Source organism: Condylostylus longicornis, unplaced genomic scaffold (genome assembly GCF_029603195.1).
Source record: "Condylostylus longicornis isolate FDR11 unplaced genomic scaffold, ASM2960319v2 ptg000027l, whole genome shotgun sequence".
In the NCBI taxonomy this organism is placed as follows: Eukaryota; Metazoa; Arthropoda; class Insecta; order Diptera; family Dolichopodidae; genus Condylostylus; species Condylostylus longicornis.
The window spans coordinates 7,182,745-7,210,657 of NW_026577996.1; the positions used below are offsets into that span (position 1 = coordinate 7,182,745).

The 27,913-nt window shown below is 28.0% G+C and overlaps 1 long non-coding RNA gene across 1 annotated transcript in view; it reads left to right on the top strand.

Annotated features, from left to right (window-relative positions):
* The window catches only part of LOC129607463 (uncharacterized), a 57,931-nt gene that overhangs the window by 2,664 nt on the left and 27,354 nt on the right, over nucleotides 1-27,913 (top strand). The window contains exon 2 of the long non-coding RNA XR_008696815.1: nucleotides 16,545-16,627. This is a non-coding gene — a long non-coding RNA (uncharacterized LOC129607463). The remainder of the gene's footprint in view (nucleotides 1-16,544; nucleotides 16,628-27,913) is intronic.

Consider the following 27,913-nt stretch of genomic DNA (forward strand, 5'->3'; position numbering starts at 1 on the left):
TGGTTGTCACCTATAAAAAACAAAATGCAGGAACCCAATAATTTCCATGCAAATTCTCTACTTGAAAAGTGTTGTGTTTAAAAACTATATTATGCAATTCGCATATTTTATATTTTTTTTAAATTATTATAAACTATGATGTGTACAGGATGATTAAATGATTAAGATATTTTTTAGGGCCATGGCAATAGTTATGGGCTAGAGTTTCTTAGTAAATTTGGGTTTATAATTAGAATATCTAAAGAGATTAGCTTGCGAGGGGATCAGAAGATATAGAGAAAGAATCTATATTTTTTAAAGTGTTACTGATTGGCTTAAATCGAGTACTACAGTGTAATTCTTGAAATTGACCATGAATTTGTGAAATTGTTCCTAACAGCTATTCCCGAAGTTTAGTTCTGGAATATTATTTTTAACTGCTCAGATTCTAGATTACCATTTGAATGACGATTTGCTTCGCATTGCTTCGCACCCTGTAATATTGCGTATAGAATAATCGAAGAATTTCAAATGCGCACATGAAAAATTTTCTTCGTACATTTTATTATTTCAAAAGCAGGAATTGTGTGTACGTATTTATTTGGATGAAAAGCTATTAAAATCAAAGACATTTTTTATATTTTTATTTTTATAATTTTTATAATTTTTTACAATTTTAATTTTTTACAATTTTACTCGAATATATTTATTTTATTTACTTACCTTGGTGTATTTTATGACTAAGATAAATTTCATATGCCGTCTTTTGACATATTTGTTATACAATAATTTTCTTATTTCCTATATACTTTGCAAATTAATATAGAATAACAACGAAAATACAGTATTTGTCATAACATTCTTAAAATGTCATCTAATTTCAATTTTAAAACGTGACATTAAATGAAAATTTTTCATTTGGTATAACGTTTACATTGTTATTTTACTATGTAGACAATATTTATTTTGTAGTTGTACAATATACAATGAATATTTAGTAGAAAGTGCTAGAAATTTCTTGTAAGAATTTGAAAACTATTGTCATAATTTGCGGAGATTTAAAAATTATATGAAAAATATATTTTAATAATTATACATAATTTCCTGAATTTCCTTGAAATATCAAAGAGATGTCAATTTATTGAATGATTCGACAATAGAGGGCACCATTAAAAACGTTAAATATAAGCATTACATTAAAGCAAAACACTTTAGTAAATATGTTTAGACAAAATGAACTATTTCTTTTGTGAATAGCATGAATTTATAAATAATTTATAAAAGATAAGGCTACTGACTCCATAGACAGAAAAATACTCCTCAGGGTTCTTTTTGAACGTGACTTAGCCACCGAATATAAATGGTTCAAAAACTGCCAGCTGCTACAGTTTGTGATGCGCATTCTCCACCACGCCACTATTTTTGCATCCCCGGCAGATATCCGATGAGGAAATACCTCTTAGCCACCATTCACAATAAAGGGTATCTGATCAAAATGCCTACCGCAATACTGAGATCCCGCTAGCTCAGAGCCAGCAACTCTGTCATCCTTGCACCGCTTCTCTTCGGCCATAGGGTCCTCGTTTTTGCACAGGTCCGCCCGCCATACCAAAGCAAGCTTCACCCTCTTATAGTTTCCTGATCTATAATGCCCTTCATCTCTTCATAGACTAACTTTGTTCGGGTGTTATGTGAGCATTTTCATACGCCGATAATTTTCATATATTTTATATCATTATGCCGATAATTTTCTTATTTTTTCAGATATCATTATAAATTTATAATTTTTGGCTAGTCTTAAAACTTGCTTTTTGTATATTTTATTTTATTTTGTAATACAAAAATATTTCTTTATTCTTACACCATTCACAATGACTCATTTCTAAAATTTTCTTGCAAATCCTTAGATTTCCATAAAAATAATTACAGAATAAAGAAGGTAAATATTTTTATTTTTAATATAATTTTTAAAAATTTAATGCATTCGAAATTCTTTTTTGATGAGTCTATACAATAATTAAATTAAAAAATATTAGTCATAATCTTTTTTATTTCATTCGCCATTTTGGTTTTTTTTTTTTGCTTAATACAGAATTTATTGCTAATATGGAGGAAAATGAAATTAATTAATTTTAACAAAGAAACAAACACTATTTTTAATTATATATATAGTGTTAAATAAATGTGAGAGTAACGTCAATCAGATTAAAATTTACATTGAAATCAAAAATTAAAAAAAAATTAATTTTGACGCTTACGCTGGGCTGCCATTTCGCCCTCCCCGAATATAACCTAAAAATATATTTGCATTGTTGAGTAAACTTGTTATTTTTTTTTTAATTTAACTTGATTCCAATTATACAATTAATGAAATAAGAACTTATTTAGCTCTTTTAATTGTTATTTAGCCCTTTTCATTGTTTTTTTAAAAAATTAAATACTTATATATTATATTGTACCTATTAAAATTTAATATCGCGCACTCGAAAACACACAAATTCCCTAATAATTACTTTTAATCGTTATTCATATACAATTCATGTTTGTATAATTTCATTAATTTAAAATTTCATTCGTCTTATTAAATCAAACAATAATATTTGTGTACGTAATTTAATAATACCTTCTTAAATTACAGAAAAAGAAAAAAAAAACAGTGACAATAATTGTACATTCCGAATAAAAATAATGAATTTCAAATTCTATTTGTAGTAAAGTGTTAATAATCACAGATTAACAAAAAATATCAAATGAAATGCATAACCCTACATTCATTACATAAAATCAAAAAATCTAATAAACCAGAGCTCAATACCCTTAATTATTAAGTTTTATACATTTAAAATTTATTATTGCACCATTTCAAATAAAAATCAACTTAAAGCAAAAATTAAGTTAATTATAAAGTAGAAAAAAAATTGGAATTTTATCATATTTTTTTAATCTTTGTTTTTTCATTCCTAAAAGAAAAAATATCACCTCAATTGCATTGAGTTAAAAAAAATTCTTTTTATTTCTTTAATTTTTTATATTTAATACGTTGCTATTCCTCAGTTTTATTAATCGTGAAATGTCAAAGTTTAAAATGATTTCGTAAATTAAATTGTCTAAAATTGATTTTAAAACATGCAGGTAGCGGCATCTTGCGAGAAAATGTATCACTACAATTATCTGGATAACTGCGGTAAGATGGTCACCTTCACAGTTAAAACTGAAAAAATGACGTAAGAGATAAGAGTACAAACTCTATGATAGGTCATGGAAAAAATCAATTGCCAACAGTTACAAATAGTCGGTCGACAATTCGTCTACCGCATGAATACTCGTACCATAGGTACACAAATTTTATATTCTTTTCTTTGCTCCGTCTGACTTATATTGAGAGTGAATAGCTCAAAAATACTAAAATAAAGAAAGTATAATTTGCTTCTACTATATATGAGAAAAAATTATAATATTTTTGTCTCTTTTTTCTGTCACAATTTGAGTATTCATACTCAGAATAAGATTTGTATGAGAAAAAGGGAGTGAAACTAAGTGTAAAGTAACAGTACTGCCACAAATTAAACAGTATAAATCTCAGGTATTACTTCATGTAAAAGTGGGTGTGAAATTTAAAACTTCCCCTGAGGAATCGTATAAATTACCTTATTAACATCAAAAATTAAAAATTAATATTATATTTTTAATTATTCCCAATATACATTTGCATTCCGTTATTATATTTAAACCCATATGATTAGAGTATAAGACTTTTAAGTTACTTTGACAACTCAAAAAAAAAAAAACTGAGACCAATAAGTTAAATGTGAAAATATCATGCAAATTCATTATTTTAAATTTTAATTAACTTCCCATGTTATTTACTCTTTTTCTCTTGTTCTTCTCTCATTTTTCTTGTTGTTTATTTATTTTTTTTTACAATTCTACACTACAATTCTTATCAAAGAGTTATTAATAATGATTTCACATACTCTCACATACAAAATACAAAAAGTGTCAGGATATGTCGCGTTTAAAAATTCAAAGACAAAACACACTCAAAAAAAAAAAAAACAGAAAACAAAAATTTCATTCATTTGCTTTCATGCCAATTATTATTACTCAGTGTCAGACATGACGCTAGATAAGACCTAAAACCTTCACATATTTTTAAATATGAAAAAAAGGAATTATAATAATTATTATTTTTAATACTAGCCCTTTCTAATCTAATTTCATATCATTTTTTAATACATACACACAGAAAAAAAAGAGAAAGAGCAAACAAAAAAAAAACATTAAATTATTTCAATCATGTCTGATTTCTAGGATCTAGAATAAGTAGTATTGCAAAAAAAAAACAAGGAACATGCTATGAACATGCAATAATTTTGATAAAAATTGTATATTTAAAAAAAAAAAAAGAAGAGAGCTATAATTTACAAATCCTTTAAGTTCATAGTCCTTTAAGCTAAAAGCTATTTCAGTTTATTATACTATAAGCTTAATGACCTCCAATATATAATTTGATATTGTTCTTGTTTTATTTTTTAATTTTTTTTTTTTTATATTTTGTCATTTAATAATCTGCACAAACACCTCGAGTCAAAAAATTATACAATAAAAATTTGCTTAAGAGCAAAAAAACAAAAATTAATCGCAAAAGTTGTTGAATTAAATAAAGTTAACCTGGTCAGGTTTAAGGTAACAGAACTTTGAGAATTAAACGATTATGCAGGAATACGGGAATGCCGAAATGTGGCAATCAACAGCTATTACCATCAACGGTGGGAGAGAATTCATGAATACGTATAAATGATTGGTGAATTATTTTGATACGAAGATGGCGTACTAAGAGTAACAGAGTAGTGCTGGGAGCAGTACTAAGAATAATAGAGTAATACTAAGAGTAGTACTAAGAGTAAGGATTCTAAAAGTAAATAGAACAAAATAGAATTCATTTAAGAATATGCTGAACAAGTTATGGTAGAAATTAGTAGTGTTTTCATTTATTAACCCTGAACAATGCTCTAACTCAATCAATAATATACAAATTCAACAATATTATTTTACGATAATATCCAATGACATGGCTCAATCAGTCAGTATGTATTCAATTATTAATGCATTCTCAGTCTAAATTCTACAACAAAAACGTTGTACCATTTGAACATGCATTATAAACGGGAACTGAACTAATTTGATAACTTACACGTATCCTTATTGCTCACATTCATATCATGAAAATCATATAAGATTACTTGGTTAACAACTAATAAAACAATCAAAAATCATAAAAATTAAATAAAAAAAGAAGTAAAAAACTTTAAAACATTCCACAATATTCTCAACTGTGGATAAAATTTTCTATTTTAATGCGGAAAATTTTATTTGACATTTTTACGGTCAAAATAAAGCTGTTTATCGTAAAGCAACAACAAAAGCAAAAATATTAAAAGTAACAAAGAGAAATTCCATTGCACTTCTTTCATTGTTGTTGTTCTTCCTTTTTTTTTCTCTCTTTTGATTTTTTCATTTCTCTATTCTTATTTTCAACTTTTTACTTTGTTGTTGCTTTTCTCTTTTTTTTATAATTTTCAACTTTTTCTAAATCCATTGCAAGAGCTTTGTTTTTATTTAATATCCATATTAAAAATGAAAAAATTAAAAAATGAAAAAAAATATTTTTCTTTCCTAAAACGATTTGTGTATTTCCATGTCACAAAAGTGGAAAATTTCAAAAGAAAATTTAACAAAAAACTCAAAGAAAAACAAAAAATATTTAAAGAATTTCATTTAGTTAGAAAATGCTCACCATTCAAACACATTACTAACACTCACCACATCTGTACAGCAAACGCTCTTTTATATTGCAATATGGGCAACTTTACCATCACCATTCATTCTGTATATTTCACCTTATATACTTCCAGTCATTTATTTTACAATAATTCAAATTTTATACTGTATATAGTTTAGACATTCATTATAATATAAATATTAAATTTAATATAGTTCCGCTTAATATACATGAAAAAAATATATTGTTGATTGAGTATAGAAAGAACCGCGACCCAACACAATATGGTAACTACATGAACACAAACTAGAGAAAAAATTACTTATTATAAATAGTAAAGAGTAAATTTCCCGATCAGTGGACTATTTTAGAGGTATAAGAATAATTTTTATTTCCCTAAAAATTATTCTTATACCTCTAAAATAAAAATTTCTTGTCACGATTTTACCGAGATATTTTTCTGTTAACTGGAAATAAATAGAGATGAGTTCAATAATGCTACTGCGAAGCCAGGAGTTATTAGGAATTTAATAAAGGATTTCATACAATATCGATTGGTTCTATTATTAAATAAAATTGAGGATGAAATGATTTTGTGGCTACATCGAAAGTTTTATGGTTAATTCGACTCAAAACCAACACATTTCAATGCTTTGAAAATCGGTATGATTTGCAACATGTATGAATGTATATGCAACACGTTCGAAAGGAATGACGTTTAGGGTATTAATTTATATGTAACGTAGGGCTCGGCATCAACCATTGTTTTTTTTTTTGTTTTACTTGCTATTAATCTAAATCTGTTAACGTTAATACATTAAACTATCATACAATTCAATCATACCGAACAAAACCAATGAGCCAGGTTTATTCACCAAAATTGTATTCATACTGCAACCGTTTCAAAATGAGGTTCCATGCAACGTTATTTATTTCAAAATTATATAAAATTCTAAATTTCCCTTGAATAACGAATCGAAATGCGGAATTTGTTTCATTATTTACGCTTCGGAAACGAATAATTTCTATTTAAAATCGGGAAAATGGAAACATCCATTCAAACGAACAATTCATCAGCGCATATATAAAATATTACATCATAACATAACAAAAAAAATGATTTTTTTTTTTAGTAATTTCGCTAATTGCAGATGAGACGACATTTTTAAAATCGCATGCTTAAAACAGTGGAAACAAATATATCACATACAATAACAATAACACAAAAAAAAAATCGCGCACAAAGGAATTCAAAGCGGAAAAGAACCAGCAACAATGACAAAAAAAGAAAAAAAAACCAAATAAAAATTTTTTTAATAAAATTTTCTCTCATGTTAAAGTAAAACAAAAAAAAAAAGAAAAATCATATAGAAAAATTTAGTAGAAACACTATAAATGACTCCACACTGCTCTATATAAAATAACAAGGAACACTTACAGCGCTTTATAAATAATTTTGTACCCCCTACTGACTTTCGAATCTTAAAACAAAAACTGAAAAAAACAAAAATAAATTATAATAATAATAGTGGGTTGAATTAATATTTATCCATTCCTGATAAGCAGAATATTATACTCAAATTACAGGGTGTCAAAAGCTCTCGCTGTAGTGTAAGGTTCATTCTTGTGGAGTTTTCTTTATCGCTCAATAGGAGCCAAATTTTTAAATGTCTCTTGTTAGATCTAATAGTCTACTACTTGTAATGCAAAAAATTTAAAGCGTAAAATTTTGAATAGAAAAAATGTTCGAAATGAACTATAAGTATGTATTGGTGCTCTTATGGTACGTTTTATGCCTCGCCTGTCTTTCTCCTTTCAATGAAATTATTGATTTTTCTCTTCATAAATTTGAAAGAGATTTTTAAATAGAGAGAAAGTCAACACTTTGTGGTGCAATTTTAACATCCATTTGCTCAGGTCATAATTATTTCACAAGTCATAAACTTAGTGTTAACCAAGGCTCTTTGGTTTATGCTAATGACTTCTTTATTTCATAATTAACACCCTGTATTTATTATTGCATATATTTTAATAATGACATATAAAGTATAGACCCGCGTATACATGCTTTACATTCTTGTAATATAATTTCTTTTAATTTCTATTTGATTTTGTATTTGTTTTTTTTATTTTATTTGTCTTTGAATGTCCTTCGAAATTTGGTATAACAAGTGAAGAGAATTTACAGACGTTATAAAAGTATGATAATAATGAAAATAAACCATGATAATCACGACCACGAAATGATTTATTAGTAAAAATGTTGGACAATGTATAGAGATGATTATAATGATGATGATCATCATTATCGTCATCATCGTTGCCATCATTATGATAATAATAATGATGATGATATTGATGATATAAGTCAGTCATGATGATATGAATATGTTCGCGTTTCATTTCCATGTGTAATTATTTTTCCATTTTTTCATTAAAAAATTTTGACTGAAAAGAAGAAAAGAATACTCGTAAAAGAGAGTTTGGAAAAAAATTAAAAGGAAAAGGAGGAAAAAGGATAAAAAAAAAATGTAATGAAATTTTTCTATAATGAATGAATGACCAAATAGATGGACAAGTAACAATATTCTTCTATTTTTCATAATTAAAACATGAGAAAATTCTTAAGTAAATTACTAAAATATTAAATAACCTTTATGGAAAATTTGATAGTGGAACTAAAGTGGCGTTTAGAATATGATTTTTTTAACAACGTGTATAAGCTAAGCTTGTTTTATTGTACATACGAGTGGACGTGTACGAGTTAGTCGGACAAAAAATTTTAAAAATTTTCTTAACAATTGTGAAGTTGATATTCATTATATAGAAGAAGGATTATTATGAGCGGAAAAATGTTAGATGATTCCATTACTGAATGGCCATTAGAATAAATTTCATAATTTCGTCAAAGGTTTGGTTTTCGAAATACACTGTGGTCAGATATATCAAACATTTCTACCATTAGGAATTAAAGACGGATTTAACACGAAATTGGCTCATGTAGCAGTTGATGTAGCACTTGAATTACATTGCTGAATAAATCAAGTTAATTTTCTATCCGTATATTTCGGCAGATTTCGTTGATTTTATCTCATAAAACTTGGAATGAATATTAACTGGAATTTCTATATTTTCTGTTAACATTGCATAAGGTAAGTGAATTCAAGAAATAATTTATTACATTACCACATTACTATTCATATTTGAAATATCCTTTTTTCAAATAATTTCAATATGAAATCCATTCAATATACACTCACCCTCACTTACATCCTTTATAATATTTACATTTCGCATTCATATATACTTACAAATAAATAAGTTATAAGAATCATTTACCATCCTTTGTTATTAACAAAAAAACATTGTTATTCTTGCATTTTACTCAGAATAAACTTAATGTTGACTTTGTACCTCAGCACTTTCACATTTTAATATTTTGAATATTTAATAATATTTAAGTATGTACATGTGTATGTAATCTTATTGCCATATTATACGCGAAGTTACTTGAAATTTTGAACACTTGATGTGTGGAAATTGTTTTGTTTTAAAATAATTATTTACTAAAAAAATGAAAATTTTTTTTCTTTAGTTTTCAACTACAATAAAACATTATAAATATTTTATTTGTTTTCCGTTTTTTTGCTGTTATTACATTGTTGTCCTGCTTCTTTTTCTTCTGCTTTCTTTCTGTATAAAATGCAATTTTCTTGTCATTTTTCTGTTCTTATTTTTTCGATTTCTATCCCATTTCTTTTGAAATGTCATCCAAATAAAATGATTAATCGGAATATCAAGCTAATTAGCACTTTTCAAGAAAAAGAAGAAAAATGAATGAACAAAATGAATGAACGAAAAATGAACGAAATGTGAAAACAATAAAATGAATAATAACCATTATTGGACAGAAGAACCGAACTGCAAGAAAATCAAATATTTTATGAAAACTTAAAAAAAAATATTGTTAAATATTCACATGTGTATGTCGATGTGTGTAGGTGTGTATGTAGGTGTGATATTATGCATTAAGAATATATTTTTGCTTATTATTTTAATTTTAATTATGTAAGTTTTTCTGTTGCTTTTATAAGTCTATGGTTAACAATAACCATAGAGTTTTTGCAATATTAAAATAAAAAAGAAAAAAGTACTGCATTATTTAGACTGGACAAAAGCAAAGTTTTCAAAGAATAACAAAATAAAAGAAGAGAAAAACGTCAAATAACATTTTTAAAACAAAGAAGTTGAGGTTAGGTTCATAATTTTTTTTTTAAATTGAATAATGAAATTTTGTAATTTTCTTATTTATTTGTTATTGTTTTTGTTATTATTTTTTTTATTAAATTCTTTATTTATATTTTAAAAAATGATATTTTTTAATTTTATATTTTTTTTAATATGAATTTTCAAATTTAATTTTATTGTTTGACGTTCTATGGTGGGAATAAAATAAAAATGCAAGATATTTTCTTAATTAAAGGTTTGATAAATGTTTCTCAATTTTACTTAATATGGGAACAAGGAATTGACATATTTTTGTTTTTTTATTTCTCATGTTTTTGTGTTTTTGTTGATTTTTCATTAACAATTAATGCAAAAATTCATTTTATATATAAATTGAGTTTTCAGAATGTTAAATAATTTATAAATGTACATATATACATATTCTTGTAATTGTTAATGATGTATAAAAGTCTAAATCGGTTCTCTGAGACAAAACAGTGCTAATTCGAAATATGTGATTTTAAAAGAATTAGAATGGAAAAACATGCTGTTGGATTAACCTTTGAAGTACAAGGTAAAATTTTTAATAAATTCATCGAGTTATTTAGTACAACTCTCTCCCAATTTCTACATAAGTGTTTTACGATCGCTAACAAAATTAACACTGACTAAGAGAGCATAAAACTAGTATGAAGTTACGTCTGGAGAATATGAAAGTGTGAGAGAGAGAAATATAGAAAATAAATACAAAAGAAAAATTTACTACCACCTTGTCGGTTAAAGGTTAACATTTGCATATAACAAAATATATACGTACGCCTAACTTTTACTTATTTAAACAAACCCGATTCTTTTGTGTTATTTGTGTTTTTATAAGGTTTTTAAAAATATTTTTTTTATAGTTTTTCCGTAAATATTTTTTTTAAAGTTTGCCGTAACTTTCTCAAAGTCGAATTTTTTTGAGTTGATACACTTTTATTCCTGAGGCTATATTAAATAATAAATTCGATTTATTTACTCATTTTTTTTTCCCTTTTTTTTTTTGAGAATTAAAATGATGATCCCTTTTCAAAACTTTTAATTTTAATTTATATTCCATTTTTAATGGTTTTTTAAGCAGTTCCAAAATGTTATTTTTGTTTGTTGATTTATTTGTACATGTAAGTATGTTGGAGGGAACAAAATAAAAATTTCAATAAGTGGTTATGTTTTTTTTTTGTGTGTTTTGGTATTCGATATTGTAGTATTGTGAGTATATTAAGAATACAGGAAGTTTTAAAATTATGGTTGAGAAAAAATTTAAGGTTAGAATATTGAAAGCTTTAGTAAATATTATGGTTACGGGGGCACTCCAAGGATTCGAGCAGGCGGTCGTACATATTCTGTGTCCTGCTCTGGCTATCAAAAGTTGCAGATGGTTTGGACAGGCCCTTCTTAGTGATAGGGGGTCACGTCCAACTCCGGATATTTACTTGATAGTTTCAGTGAGATATAGCGAGGCCAATAACTTGCTTCAACAATCTACAATCTACAATACAGTAAATATTATAAAAAAATTTTGGATTATTTATTCACAACAACTTCCTATCGTGTAAAATTTAATTTTCACGTACGAATTTTTTCTCAGAATATGTGTTAAATCAGTTCTCAGTGTACAAATTCAAGAAGGGTTTTTAAATTGCCTAATACTTGGCTTTGTCATACAAATTCCTTCATTTTTCTTTGTTTTCGAAATTGTGATTTCTTTAAAGCTTGTAATCAAAATCAAAAAATTTAAGTTGACTCATCATTATTTTGTTCATTAATCTTCAAATATTTCTATTCTATCTATATATACAATCAAAATATACAAATATATCCTTTCTTTAAACAAGGCCATCAGGGACCCAATAAATTACAAAAAAAAAAAAACAACACTAAACTAGAAAAAATGGAAATAAAAAAAAAAATAAACATGATATTTTAAATATGTCAAGTTAATATACAATGGTCACGTATTATAGATTTCAATATTATTTTTAGAACCTGCGACGAATATTACAAGTAACTTTAAATGCCGTTGGTATATTTTGCAAGTCTATATATGATAATATTTAGAAATAACGGTATATAAAGTCAAAAATTTTCATATATAAAATTGCTATACATAGTTCCAGTGGTATAGTAGTAAATTCTAACCTTATATTTTGTAGATAACAGGAAAAAAAGGACAGGATTTATTGTTAACTGGACAGCTTTGATGAATGACCATATTTATTTATTTATTTTTTCTTTTTAGAAATAAAATTGGCATGCAAAAGAAGAAAGAGGTACGCCATTTAATTTGATTTTGTATTGGAGAATTTTCATAGAAAATCTCTTCTTTATTATAATGTTCTCTTTTTATTTGTGTGTGTATGTGTGTGTGTTGGTTAATGTTATAAAAAAAATGAATAAAATGAGTAAAACATTAATTTAGAAAAAGCTGTTAAAACTGTTTAAATAACTGTCACAAAGGCATTTAAAACAATTTTTTTGTTTTAAATTTTATTATTATAATTTTTATTAACGGTAAAAATGTTATATTTTTATAACGGTAAACAAAGAATGTGTTATATGCTGAAGAAGCTCCGCAGAATGGGAATTCAAAATTATATAGGGTGGAAAAACACTATAAAATAAACAAAAATTCCCAATAGGAAATAAATGCAAAAAAAAATTATTTCTCTCTCTTTTTCTTAAAAAATAAATTTTACTTTTTCGCTATGTTCCAGTCAGTCCGTGCACCCGCTTTCAAAAGTTTTACGTCCTTTGATATTGACAGCTGAAATTTTATATATAAATCGTTTTTGTACGAGAAAGATTCTCCCAAAATTTTTATCAATCCATCAAAAACTATCCATTTTTATAAATATTTCACGCCATCAAAAAATATAATTTTTTACCTTGACTCAAGTAATTAACCCTTGAATTCACACTTATGTTAGCAGTTCTTTAAATTTTCTTTTATCCTATCCTAAATGTATGTAATTTTTGAAATATTTTCGTATATGAATGAAAGTAATTTAAATAACTTAAATGAATACTCGTATTGTTTTTAACAACAGTTGCTGAAGGGAAAATTGCTAATTAACAAACCATTAGTTTGACACAACCTTATTTACCTTAATCTTCGTTTAATTTTATAATATTATTTTATTTTTGTTTTTTTTTTTTTATTTAATAATCAGACATTTTATGTAATTTAAATAAACTACGGAAAAAAAATTTATTTTAAAATATTCGCTTAATAAAATATTTATTTTACTTTAGAGACGATGACGCGTCCGCAGCGATTTTAATATAAAAGCGGAATTTTTTGTACTTAAATATTTGAGAAAAAAAACAACAAGAATTCCGTAACGATTCATTCATTTTGTAAAAGAGAAAAAATTTGTCAAAAATTCAAAACGCATTTTTATAGTAAGTTACTGTTTCCAGATGGCGATCAGATCGCGCTTTGTGATTTTAAATATAAATAAAATGTAAAATAAATTTTATGACATGTCCATAATTCTATTTTTGACATTTTTATGCAAATTTTAAATCCTTTGTGGTTTTATCCAATTTTTTTTTCGTTAAAATTCTTAAAAATTTTATTATTTCTAACTTGTAAATGAAAAATCTTGAAATATTTTCTGTCTACTATAGTGAAATTACTTAAGAGTGAAAATTGCATTGTTGAAAATGTAAAAAAGTTCAAGAACAAATTTTTATGGATTAACGTTGTTATTTAATTGTAGAATTTTTACGTTTTAATGCGGAAATCTTTTGAGTTGACAGTGTTTTTCTTTTGTAGTATCTTTATTTAATTTATCAAATATGCAAATTATTAAATATTTTTCTGTTTTCAGAATTTTAAATAAATTTATTTAGAAATTAAATGTCAGAAATCTCAAGACGCATTTAGCCAGCTTTGTTCTGTAAAGGTGCCAAATTTATCCTGTAAATTGAAAAAAAATGTGCAACGTTTCTTTAGTTTTGGGTAATTGGACAAAGATGTATATTGTAAATCGGGCGTTTTAAAATGGATTCCATATCAATAATTTTTTATGACAATAGCAACCAAGTGAATGCAAAATTCAATTATTTTAATTATTAATAATACGTTTTTCTTAAAAATAAAACAAGTGCCACAAAAAAAGGTTATTGTATTCAAAGATAATAAACCTTTTGTCAAATTTCTTAGTCTATTAATTAAGAAACTACGAAAATTAAAATTAAAAACACCAAACAAAAGCTAACGGAAAACATTAAAATTCTCATATGAGTAGTTATTTTACATTACAGGACAATAAAAATTTTCATTAGAACTATAAAACAGAAAAAAATTGAATTCCTTTAAAATACAAAAGATTTTCGAAAAGGAATCTTAAAAGCTTCTAATTAAAATCATAAAATTTTTTTTTTTCAAATGAAAGGATGTAAGTGTAAAATTTTCTAAGACAAAAACGAAAACAGAAAAATTAACTTAAAATCATCGTCCTTTTGACGCCTAATTGAATAGAAGCGAATACCATTAGGATAATAATCCTTTATGAATATTACCTACCAACATATTTACTATATTGTCTATATTTCTAGTTCTTAATACATAATTGAAAACAAAAAAGAAAACTAAAGGACAATGAAATTGCATCTAGACTCTTATTAGGTGTATAATTTGACTATATATTTATGTATATAGAACTAGTAATAATAAATGAGTATATTGAAACACAGGGTGGTATAAAATTTATAGATGATTTTGTAGCAAGTATTTTCTTCTTTTCCTATTTTTCGCATAACTATAGACTTTTGCTGTTGCACAAATTCTTTGCATTCCGTTTTGACACATTAATTAGTGTTCATGGAAATCGTGTGCGTTTCACTGCAGAAATCGTTCGAGATCCTCGCTCCTGAAGAGCTCAGGTACATTTTGAGGATTTGAAGTGTATAGATCCCTAGTAAATCTGCTTCGAACAAGAATCCGTACACTATTCCCAAGCATTTATACTATGAACGGAAGCATTACAATTTCCAAGAAAGTGTACTGAGGTCTTCTTTCTCCTTCGGCAAAATGTCAAAGTGCCTTCGCTCTCTACGTCCAGCTTATACTGAGGTATCCCTTGAATCTGTGATACACCACGAGACCTTGGTAAGAATTCTCACTTGATTTTTACTCAACCCTATAGTTTCTTAAAGATCCTTGTTCTGTTGCAGGCCTAGAAGGTTCTCCAGTCGCCCTATAATTTTCTCTCTGATTCTTTCCTTAGTTCTCAATAAACTTTTCGATTACACGTTATGGCTTCGCACTCAACACAGAGTGACCAAATCGTGTCTCTACCCAATTCATTCAGCTTCTGAATACAGCTCACACGGCCCAAGAGTATATTGAAAATAAAGGCTTCAATTTCATGGAGTCTCTTGGAGACTTGGGTCCAATATTGCAGGATGATTATTATTTCCTATCAACGAAATCCTCTTTAAATGATGTGCACTTCAACTTGAAACATATTCGGAAACGTCATAATAGGTTCGAAGAATTTGCTTCTTGGCAAAAAAACACGAGCATCCGTGGCCAGATATATCTTTGACCCATCGCTATAGGAATTCATGATAGTTGACACTGTTAGGTAAGGTTAAAATTCGTTCTCTCAATTCCTTCTAGTGTTCACCAATGATTTTTGCTTGAAACTGTACCGCCTTGCCATTTTGTTAATAAAAGTTCTAGTTGTTTGTAAAACTTCACATTGTTCCACTCTGCAATTCAATATGTATTTGCTGTACGAGTAAAATATAAATACGATTTTTAAATAGCTAGGAAATATTCAATATATTTGTATGTATTTACATGTACACTGGTTCCGATTCTCTCTGTCTGTCTGTCATATTTATCCTTTATTGTATTATAAAAAGTAATCTTCAAAGTAAAATGAGAAAAAAGCAAAAAAAGAAAAGAATCATTTATTGTTTTTTATTCTTTTGAAAATTTTCACACAAAAAAAAAACCTGATGATTTCCCAAGCTTCTCATTTGCATTTATATTCGAGTACTGCAGCAACAACAACCTGAAAAACTATTAATGAAAATTCTATAATAAAAAAAAACTATGAATGTAAAATAAAGAAAGTGTGAAAAAAAAACACAAGAAACACAAAAGATTCAAAATATTATAAATACAGGATACTAAAATAATAGTTATGAGATAACACACATCACACATAGTGTTAAAAGAACAGATGAAAAGCAATATAAGAACAAGAGTCCTTTTCAAAGAGGACACCCATATATTGTAGTTGACTATATCAAAGTCAGAATCAATTAAGATTTTCTCATATGTGTTTTTTTTCTCATTCACATTTATTGCACTTCTTTTTATACTTTACTTACATCCTCATCATATTCTAGAAATATTTTTGTGTTGCAAAATACCAACAGAGAAAAACAAAAAATTCTTTAATCCTCATCATCCTTATCACTTAATAACATCGAAATTTTCAATTAGAATTTTAATTATTTTCTATTTTTGTTTGCTCTATTTTCTTTTTTTTGTTAGAATTTTCTTTCAACAAGAAGATCCGGCTATTTTCTGTGGATGCATACACAAGAAAGTACTCAAGATGAAAATTAGAAGTCAAGGTAATTATTATTTTTTTTTGTTTTACTGTTTCTGGTTTTGTGAAAGAAGATTATAAGAATATGTTTTATCCTTCAAAAGTTTTATGGTTTATAAGTTTTTTTTTTAAATTTAACAAGAAAATATTAATGGGTTAGCTAAACTATTTTGGTGCAATTAAAATTAAAACTAAATATTTATATGTGAACCGGGATTATATTAAGAAGAACAGTAGTTTTTTTGTTCAATAATTAGAAATTTGGAATATATTGTGGTTAAGAGAAAATTATTATCGAAAAACATGTAAAATATTTTATTAAATTATGAATGAGATCATACTATGGAACGAGTATTTTAATGATAAAGAAAGTTTGCAGTCTCATGAGAAATTAATTTCTTATTAAAACCGGAAGCAATTGTTCTAGTTTGAAGGCTCCTTAAATTAGATACTCTACTGCAACAAGTTAAGGGGTACGACTTAAGGAGAGGTATGACAAAAATTGTTTGAAGCAAATCGTGATGAGAGGAATGGGCAGTTAACACGCTGTAGGTTTTGTTGTAATAAGCAGGTTTTGCATAATCTGAACAGACATTTAAAAGAAGAAGTGTTGAGAAAACTAACAGATAATAGCAGTTGTTGTAGAGATACGAGAAAACTGGACTCATATCGAGGAAAACTCTATGTTCATCATTTTCTTTAATGAAGCTCTAATGAAAATTCTATTGAAAATGAATCCAAAATAGAAACTATGTATTAAAAGAGGCGTTATTATTCAGGAGGATAATAACGCAGGATAATTTCTCAGTATTCAGAAGTTTGAATCAATAAATTATAGATGGAGAGCTGTGGATGCTCTATAATAAAACACATGCCCTTTTTTTTATATAACATACATATGTCTAAAAAATGTAGAAATTTATTAAATTTCTTGAGAATTAATTTATTTTATTGAAATTATATAATTTATTCTTATTTTAAGAGCGGATAATCCATTAGGGTATTTTGTATGATTTTTTTTTCCTCCGTCCGGGACCGGGGCCCTTATACCCTGCCCACGTCGCCCAATAGGACCTTTTATGATTCTCATCCCATTCTACATTAGTCCTATACCTAGGCCCTTGAAAATCTGCAGTATAGCAGCCACACCAAGCCGCAAGATTTCAATCGGGGTCACAAATTCCCCGCAGACGCAAATGGGCCACCACCTCGCATTCACACGATAAGTACTCCATCGCTTCGTCCTCCTCTAGCCATAGAACGCAGACCCCGTTCTCCACCCTGTTCATCTTTTGTAGTTTTAACCTTGAGAATGGCTATTAAGTCTTTTGGCCCTTACAAGTCTCCGGGAACGGATGGGGTGTGGCCTATTATGCTGCGGAGGGCACCGAGAGTGATCATTGATTGGTTGGTGGTAATTTTTCGTAGCCGCCTGTATATGGGGTATGTCCCTAGAGAATGAAGAGAGTACGGACGGTTTTTGTGCCGAAGCCTGGTAGGAATTGTCATGTCAGCGCGAGGGATTTCCGGCCAATCAGCTTGTCGTGTTTTGTGCTGAAGACCATGGAGAGGTTAGTGGAAAAATATATAAGGAATGAGGAAAAGGAGTCGGGTCTGTCAAATGACTAGCATGCCTACAGAAGAGGGAGATCTGTGGAGACGGCGCTGCACGCGGTGGTCACTCAGGGGGGGTGTCTCTGCAGTACAAGGATATTGGCTGCTTTCTTGGATATTGAGGGTGCCTTCAATAATGTGAAGGTTGAGGCTATCGTAGGGGTTCTCGAAAATGTAGGAGTAGAAGAGACATAATCAGATGGATAGGGCAAATGCTTACTACTTGGGTGGTGGTGGCCGAGTGGGGCTCAAGTAAGGTGACGATGCTGTCGCTGAGAGGCACTTCTCAGGGGGAGAGGGCCTGTCGCCATATCTATGGGTCATGGTTATGGAGGGTTATCTTAGGCTACTGGGGGATGTTGGATGTAGAGTTACTATGCCTATGGCAATCCTACTCTCGGATAAATACCCGGAAGACCTGAGTGCAATAATGAAGGGGGGTCTTGATAGACTGGATGGTTGGGCGCGGGGATGTGGTCTTTCTGTGAACCCCGTAAAAACGGAGCTGGTGTCGTTCACGAGGAAAAGGAAGATGCCCGGGTTTGCCCTGCCTAGGATGGCGGGAGTTGAACTGGGTTTGGCGGGTTGTGTGTGATACCTGGGCGTGATTATGGATAGTAAGGAATGCGTTGTTTGCCTGGAAGGGGGCGACTGGTTGACGTTGGGGAGGGAGTCCTCGTCTGGTGTACTGGTTGTATGAGTGTGTGGTTAGGCCTATTCTGACGTATGGGGCATTGATCTGGTGGCCAGCGGTAAAGGAGGAAGTTGGAGAGGGCGCAGCGTATGGCGTTTGTTCGGGTGACAGGTGCATTGCGTGCTACACCCACTTTGGGTTTGGAGGTTATTCTCGACCTGGATCCGGTGGGTGAGCAGGTGAAAGCGGCGGGTGCGAGGAGTGCCTTTAGGTTACAGGCGATGGGCATATTTAAAAACAGGGAATACACACACAGTAGAATTCTGGGAAAATATGGAATGCGGCCTATGAACATTAGGCCTGATTTTGTGCTGCCATATACCGACTGGAGAATTGATTATGGGGTTGTGGTTCCACAAAGGGAGGATTGGAGTGTGGGGGGTTATGCACGCATGATGGGTTACCTATCTACGGATGGGTCTAGGACCATGGATGGTACGGGGGCGGGGGGTCTTCTCCGAGGAGTTGGGGATAGAGCTATCGATTAGGCTGCCTGATGGGTGTAGGGCCTTCCAGGCAGAGATTTTGGCGGTGCTCAGGGTGGAGGAATCGGCTGCCACAATCGGAGGGGATGCGAGCTGGCAATTTTTGTGGATAGTAGGGCGGCGATGGGGGTCCTCGCGTCCTATTCGGTTGGGACGGCTTTGGTGGGTAGATGCAGGGGGGCACTTAGGGCACTTTGTGCTATGTGCAGGGTGACTGTGTGCTGGGTTACCGGTCACAGCGGTATATGAGGTAATGAGATGGCAGATCGTCTTGCGAGGGCTGGGGTTGGCGGAGATGCTGGCATGGTAGACGCGTTGGTTAGTCTTTTGGTTAAAATTGCCTTTTGGTTAAAATGACCAGGAGGCTTGGGGTTGTTATGACGGATGTATGTCGTGGATGTCGGGATGTGACGGAGGTGGAGGATGTAGAGCATGCGCTCTGTGCCTGTCCGCTTCTGATGTGAAACAGAAGGCGTGTCTTAAGGCCTTATTTTTACGATGGCATGGGGGACCTTTCCGGGGTGTCTTTTGCGCGGCTTTTAAGCTTCGCCAGGGAGGTTGGCTGGTTCGGATAGGGGGTCTTGTGTGGCGAACTGCATGGGGTTTGTTGGATAATTACCTCTTTAAATTTTTAAATCAATCCTCTATTTCACCTAATCCGAATGTAATCTACTTTCTGCAAAAAAAAATTCAAGTTCTCACATTTTAACTTAATTATTGTGAGGGTCACTTACACAATCTACCTAGAATATATGCATATAGAATTAATATTAAATTTCAATTTAATTTCATAATATTATAAAAAATTCATAGAGTAAGAGAATGAATTTCTTTTTTTTCTCTTCTTGACTTAACAATTTTTTAATACCATACGATTTAATTAAATTTTCATTAAATTATATTTTATATTGAATTGAGCTGGTACCAACCATTATACACCTTACATAATATTATTCAGAAAATCATAAAACTTTTCCACAAAAACAAAAAAAAGGTATTAAAGATTTAACGGGTTCAGGTTTTAGTATTCTTTTTCATTATAATCTAAGCTTTAGAATCTTATATTTTATGAGAATCAAAAAAAAAAAATAAATAAATAAAAGCAAAAAAAAACTCCCACATAATTTAAATTAATTTTTTTTTTAGAGTAAAAAAATTTCTCTAGGATAAACAAAAATATTTTCTATACAAAAATTCACAAGGTTCAGTGTTTCAACCCTAACAAAAAAAAAAAAATATCCTTGCATAAATTTTGAATTTCATTAAGTATTATAATTTAAATTCAAGTTTATGCACCCGATTCTATTCTTAAACCATATAACAGAAAAAAAATTATATAAGTAAAATATAAAAGTTTATTTATTTTAAACATTTTATGAGCTTTTGTGTTTCTTCTTCAACTTCTCGAACGTCTCTATAATATTATTATATTGTTATATTTAGAACTGCAACGATAAAAGAATGAAACACAACATTTTACATTTACATATTTATAGCATATACAATTCAAGTGTATATACTAAATATAATAAATTCGAATCGAATCCAAATGATTTGTAAAATAGCACATTTCCAAAAGAAATCGGTTTCTTTAAAAAACTGATTATATAACAGTATTTAAATTTGTTCGCCGGCAATGTTGTATGTCATAATTATAATTTAAATCTAGGCGAAAACGAAATCTAAGTAGGGAGCCGTGACAAGGAGCCGTAACAGAGAGCCGGCTATTTGGGAACTTTAAATATTTCGTTATATTTTCTGATAAGGAGGCCCTTTTACTCTTAGTCATCTGTTTATGTATATGTGTTCGATAAGATTCATTATTTTAATGTAATACGTTGCTAAAAATTCCAATTTATTCTAATTCTAGGAAACAAACATCTTACGAGAGGTGGCAATGGCAAGGTTTTTGAAATGAATAAGGTAGTCGAAGATTTTTCTAATTCTACATAATAGAAGAATATGGAGTAAGGGGGGAGGGGCAGGTTAATGGTTTGATTTTTTGACAAAATTAGTTATTTATTAAGGTCTAGTCTAAAAGATATGCTAAAATTTTTGAATCCTAGAGCTTATCTAAATATTTAAGAGATTTGAAAAAAAAAACTGCGGTTCAGGACGACCGTTATATCCGACGGCTATTATGTTATTGTTCTATCTTGCAATGGAAGGGGCAAATCGGTATTTTGTGCGCCGCTCAAGAATGGTTTAAATTAATGTAAATAATTGTCAAAAATTGGCATTTTTAAAAGTTCTGAAGGGCCAAGACTGTTTTAGGAAGGAGAGGGAGTTTGAGGTGAGTGAAACTTTCCTCTGGAGAGATAAGTCTCTCGAAAATTTTTTTGTTTTGCTTATAAAATGTCAGATTTCTAGCTGGAAGAGTTTTATATTTTGCAAACCAAATCGTTTATGGACGAGGACAGAATTAAATTAATAATCTTATTTTTTTTTCTATTTCATTAAAAATGTGCTAATAATAAAGTATTCAACATAAAAAGAAACCAAAAATTTTAACCGCATTCTTTTTAAAACGGATAAAATAAAAAAATAAGCATAGCAACATTAAAAATTAAAAAATAACCAAAATATAGAAACGATTTTAAAGGAGATTTTTTTTATTATTATTTGAATATTTTGAGTGCATCATCACTTAAGATTAAGTTCTCTCTTTCAAGATTTCAAATATTATAATATTCAGAGATTTTATATACCCATACATACATGTACATTTAAGCGATTTACGTCCAAAAATTCTATATTTCTATTTAACACCCACTAGACTCACAATATAAGAAAAATCTACATAAATTTTATGTTCACATGAATACTTGAGTAATGAAAATGAAATAAAACAAAAATGGAATAAAAATATTGGTAAACAAAGCTCTTGGCATTTAAAAAAAAAGGAAAACAAATAAAAGAGGAGAAAAAAAGTAGGAAAAACGATCTTAAATTTTTTTCTATTTTTTTTTTCCGGAAAATGAATAGAATAGAAAACAATAAGGATACTTTTATGTAGACTAAACTGAAGACCAGATTTTAATAGAACACTTAAATTTTGATAAGGGTTATTTTCAATTGTTTCATTTTCTCTTTCTCATTCTCTCCCTCTCTTATACAGCATCATAAACATGTAATGCGTTCTAAATATAATAAATGCAATATTTCAACATTACCGTGTCTATTTTAATTGACATTAAAATTGCTTTCAAAATAATTTCAAGAAAATTTTATTTTTTTTATGACTTTTCATATGTATTAAAGCTTCTCATGAAAACGAGAGTATAGAGCACTCTGACCGTCAAACTGTACTTTTTGTCAATGTATATTCGTAATATGGCGACAATGAAAATTGTTCAATATTGAAAGGCGCTAAACAATGTGAATAATACGTGCAAAGCAGTTAGTGATAAAAGAGAGCAATGCACCTACTTGAGATTTTAATATTCGGATAGTGAGAAGAGAGCAAAGACATTTTTCGTAATACAAATTAATTTTCTCAAAAAATTTTATTTACTTGTCATCGTATTTTTAAGCTTGAATGAAATTTTAACGGAATATGATGACGCAATATTTTGGCTGACAAAATTTTGTAATTTGACAGGTGACTTTTGAATTTATTAATTGTTAAAGTTTAAAACGATTGAAAGAGAATCTTTGCAAAACAAAGGAATAAAGAGAGAATACTGAAAGATAAACACACAATATAATATATCTCATAAAAAATATATGAGCATAACAAATTTAACCCTTTGTTGGTATCAATTGGTAACAAAATAAAAATATTGTATTTTCATTGAAATTTTTCTGTTTTCACAAAAATTCTCAAAAATACCTTCGAAAAAGTTTTCTCTTTATAATAACTTTTCTGTCATGATTTTCATACCCGGTATTGTGACTCAAAACCACACACAAACAATTATTTTTTTTTTGAAATAACACTTTTCATAATAAAAAGAAAAAAAATTGTTGTATTTTTACGCTCACTTTATACTTGTTTTCTCTTTCTTTCTTTCTTTTTCTTTTATTATTACTATTCAGCGTGAAAAATGTTTTTTTTTTATTTCATTTCGAATATAAGGACCTGAAATCACTAAAAACTTTTATACAAAAACACACTCATAACATGAATGAATAAAATAAAAAAATATTTATGATCGCTCAGATTTTAGCATTTAATATCGTTCTTTTTCTAACTTAAGCTCATAAAGTCGCAATTTAAAACGGAAATAAAATTTTTTTTTAGAAAAGAAAATTTTCCTATTTTTTATTTATTAAAATTAGTTTTTCTTTTTATTTGTTTTAAAATTTTTAATAAACACAATTTTATAGCTTCGAAATGTGCATTAAAATACTTAAAACCAAAAAACAAAAGTAAAATGGTGGGAACGATGCAAAATCCTATTAAGGTTTCCTCATAATTGCCCTGGTAACAGAGAGCTTGCAGCTTGTTTTGGAAAAACTACTAAAAAATTTTTTCTTAATTCGAATTTTTGTTTTTGTTAAGAAAAACTTTTATTGCCCTGTTGCGCTTTTCTTCAGGCCATTTTAAAAAACAAACAAGAAATAATAAATTATAAGAAAATTTGTTTTATACTTTTAAATTAAAATTTCCAAAAAGATTTTATTATTTTTACTCTTTTATGATTACAAGCAAAAAACTGAACAATTATAAATATGGCAAACTTAAATTTGGTAAGAAATTTGGAATTTTCAATTGTTTCAATCTATCACAATTGAATTTAGCAGTGTTGTAAGGCTATAGGCGCCAAAGTTATGCTAGTTAAGGTACAGTTAGTCGCCAAAATGATCGGATTTCAGTGATATCGATGACAGTCTTAAATTTGCGACATATTGCGAGAAAATAAATGGAATAACTATTTCCCCGGAGCCTAAAAATATGCAATTTTTAAAAATCTTCTCTATATACGTAATACGAAAACTTTTGACATTTATTTTATTATAATTTTTCAAATACATTCTCTTTTTGATTTTATACTCTTTAAAACTTGTTCTGAATTTGTGCGATAGCACAAATTTCATTTTTAACTTTATTCTTTTCAATATTCTTTTATTTTTCTTCTTTTCAAATATTTTACTTTCTTTATACTACTCAAAATTATTTTCATATATGTGAAAAATCTAAAAACTTCAAACAAAAAAACTTGCCCCAAATTTTTTGCAAAAACTTTTCCTTTTTTTTTCTTATAAAAGAAAAACATTTTCATTTTTAAGATGCTATGCAACTGAATTTCTATACAAAATTATTATATAAATTAAATATAGTCGTAAAACTTTAAAATATAATTTAATTTAAAATATAATTATAAATTATTCATATATAAAAAAAATTAAAAAAAAGAAGTCATATAGCTACCAAATTATTTTTCCTTTTTTTTTTAATTTTTGTAAATGCTTTATTATTAAAACCTGAAGAAACAAAACACGAGAAAGAAACAAACAAGAAGTGAGTTGTACTTTTCTCTTATTTTTATTATTGTCAAAAGCAACAGTATAAATGCAAAAAAGAGAAAAACTATTTATTTTTTTTTTCTTCTTTTGCAAGAATTTTAATGTTTAATTAAAAAAAAGAAAAAGGAAAATAAAATTTTGAACAACCCTGGAATGAAATACAAAGGAACAAGAAAAATTAAAAGAAATTATAGAGAAAAAAGAAAGTTTAAGTATTTAATTGTATAAAATATTATATAATTTTTCTCTCTTTCTCTCTCTCTCTTTTTCAAATTAAATAATTGGATATAAAATACCTTTATAAGTTTATTATTACATACACACATGTTCCACACTCTAAAGAATTTTTTGTAAATTTTAAGAAAATTTTCAATAATTTACTAGCGACTGGTGTAACATATATACTAGTTAGTATAGCAGTTATAATTGTTATACTTAGCTATAGTTGATCGTTATCATTATAAGAGTTAGTATAACAGTTATAACAATTAGTATAACAGTTATTACCATTAGTATAACAGTTATAACCGTTAGTATAACAGTTATAAAAATTAGTATAACAGTTATAACCGTTATACTAATTAGTATAATAGTTATAACAGTTATAACTACTGTACTAATTTGTATATTATATCAACTTAGTTATCTAGTTTCAGAAAACTGGAGAACTCTAGTTACACCTGAAAAACCAAAAATAGAAATAAAATTATAAAAAATTTATATTTTTTCTCAGTATACAAACATATTAGCACACACCCTAAAGATGCAACAGAACAACTGGTTTTTCGTTTGTTTTTAGTAGCAATATAATAAACACAAAATCTAAAAACTTGTTCCAAAATCCCAAAATATAAAGCACTAAAAAGTTAATGCAAATGGATTCAAACAAAATATTTCTCTGAGTGTAAAAACTACTTCAGTTTCCTAAAAAATTTAACATATTATTATACCATATACAATTTGTAGTTTGTTTGTTGGTACATAAAATAACATGCAACTTTAATAAAAAAAAACAGCACATATACAACCCACTTTCATTTCTTGAAAAGGCAAACACACTAATTGGGGAGCATGAAAGGAAGCAAGTTGAAAAAAAAAATTATTTAATATTAAAGATCTAAAGAAAATGACGGTCAGTAATTAAAAAATATGAAAAATATTTTATTTTTTTTCTTGTGTAATAATTTTTAATAAAAATAAAATTTAATATAATTAATATTTAATTAAAAATTATATTTGCAATGGAATGCTTTTTTTTAATATTCTTGCACTTCTATACTCATAACTTTCAATATAACAATTTCTTTAAATAAAGACAAAGACGTTCTTCTTTTAGCTCTTCATTTAAAAAAAAAAACAAAATGGAAAATCTAACCTCAAAAGTCCACTTAATTAACTAGAAATATTTATAATAATTAATTTTTAAAATTTTAATTTTATAATTGGAAAATAGTGGAGAGAAAATTAATTAAAAATTAAGAGTTTTTATATGATTTGGATTTGTGTTCTTTTTTTTTTTAAGAAAATACTTGAAAAACAAGAAAAATATTTTTAAATATTAATTTTTATTAAGAAAAATATTTAATTTTGATTATCAAGATTTTAAAACTTTTTTAATATTCAACAAATATAACAACATCATTTCAAACATGTATTAAATTGTTGGATCAAACATTTTTTTTTGTCTAATTGACATTAATAATTAAAGCCAATCAATTCAAATTTAATTGAGAAATTATACTATATAGGTTTATTGGTATTTCGGCAACGTGCCTTGATACCAATTTTTAGATTTTTATATGTTATCTTTTTTTATTTATTTCCTTTCTTTTTATTTCTTACTTATTTTTAGAACTTTTTATATTATGTCTAAGCGCGGTGACGTTTCGGAAAAGCAGAACAAGCATGGCTTAAAATTCTTCTGATTACAATTGAAAGCCGGTGTGGTGAATATGTTGAAAATGTCAATTAACTTTATGATTTACCAGCATGTAGGAAATTTTTAAGAGTTTATATAATTTATACCAGTGATTCAACCGGTTCATTAACATATTATGCATTACTTTACTAGTATAATGGGTTTCATACGAATGATGTATAACATATTTTGCATGATCAAAACCTATGTGTGAAACCTTATATTCTTGTAATGCAAAACAATTTCTATATCAAGAACATAAACAATTTCTGTCTATCTGTGCTGATTACTTCACACAAAGCCATTAAGTATATTTACAAACTGATTCAAACATAAAATATTAAATATTGATTGGTGATATAATTAAGAGGTAACTTTTAAATCAGCTAAATGGCAGCTAAACTGCAATACCTAATAACATAAAAATAGGAAAATATAAAAAGTCACCATTTTTAAAATTTTAATTTAAACACCAGCCGTTGTTGGCGCAACAATGTCTCCATGTTTGTTTTATAAAATTTAAATTAAGAAGTTATAGTTTATTTAAATTTTTGAAGCTCGAATAGAAAACTAAATTATTCATTTCTTACAATTGTTATTATAATAAGCAATTTGAGACAAGAATTTTCCAATGAATTCAATAGCTCTCTAATGAAAATATTAATTAAAAGTATAATCAAAGAATTGATCTCATATTCACCTAATCTTTATATTTTCATTTACTTTTACTTAAGATAAATGACACAATTCATTAGATGACATTCATTAGATGACACAATAAGAGTATGCAACCCCCTCGATCCCAAACAAATGAATTCATTAACTTTAAAATGTACATTCAATACAAAAACAATAATTACACGCCCCTATATGCTGTATGAGCATTTTGTTCGTCATAATGCTCAGAAATCCTTTAATCCTTAAAATATTAAAATATAATTGTATACTTTTGTCTAAAACCCTTTCATATTTACTAATATATACAAAATGACCACAACACTGTAGATTAATAAAGTTAAAACAAAAAGCAAAAAATATTCCAAAGTTATCCCTAGTATTCCTTAATTATTTAACAAAGAATAATAAAAAACTTTTTCAAAAATAAATTAAATGAACCAAAGAATTTTACAC